Here is a 1,017-nt window from a genome sequence, read left to right on the forward strand (position 1 = left end):
AGCCTGGTCTACAGAGCTAGTGCCAGGACAGGCTCCAAAGCCACAGAGAAACCCTGTCTCGAAAAAAAAAAAAAAAAAAAAAAAGAGTTCCAGAAGAGGCTTCAAAGCTACAAAGAAACCTGTCTCAAAAAACAAAACAAAAACAAAGATTTATTATGTATAGTGTTTTGCCTGCATGTACACCTAGAGGCCAGAAGAGGGCATTAGGTCTCATTATAGATGGTTGTGAGCCACCCTGTGCTTGCTGGGAATTGAACTCAAGTCCTACTTGAAGAGCAGTCAGTGTTCCTAACCTCTGTGCCATCTCTCCAGTCCCAGTGCTTACTTTTAAGTTCAGAGTCATCTCTTCAGCCCCGCCGAGTAACTCTGATTTTATATCATTATAAATTAGTTTTGTGTGATTTACAGCTTCACATAGATAGACCATTACTGCAGTTTTTCACTTTTTACTGTCTGGCTTCTTTCACTCAGTAAAATATTAAGATTGTTATTGGTGCATATGTTTGTAGTTTATTTGTTTTTAATGCTGAGTGTTTGACTGGATGAATATACTGAACATTGTTTCTTTGTTTTCCTGACAATGAATATTCAGGCTGTTTCCACTTGTCATTATAAATCAAAATGCATTCCTATGAGTATACTTAAGGAAATCCTTATTTTTTTCCTTTGGTGCGTATGTCTGCGTGTACATGTTTGCATGTGGCAGTAATGGGTCATTCTCAGGTATCATTTCTTAGGAGTAGTACACCTTGATTTTGGGGGAGAGAGCTTTTCACTGGACTGGGTCTCACCAGTTGGACTAGGCTGCCACCCAGCAAGTCTCATAAATCCTGTCTTAGCCTGTCCAGTGCTGGTGTTGCATCCACATCCTGCTGTCCCTGGTTTTTATGTGGTTGCTGTGGGTCTGCTGAGTTCATGCTTCTGTGGCAAGCGCTTTACTGACTGAACCATTGCCTTTGTCCCCCACAAATCTGAATTTCTTCTTCTTCTTCTTCTTCTTCTTCTTCTTCTTCTTCT

The sequence above is a fragment of the Microtus ochrogaster genome, linkage group LG1 (genome assembly GCF_000317375.1).
Source record: "Microtus ochrogaster isolate Prairie Vole_2 linkage group LG1, MicOch1.0, whole genome shotgun sequence".
Classification (NCBI taxonomy): domain Eukaryota; kingdom Metazoa; phylum Chordata; class Mammalia; order Rodentia; family Cricetidae; genus Microtus; species Microtus ochrogaster.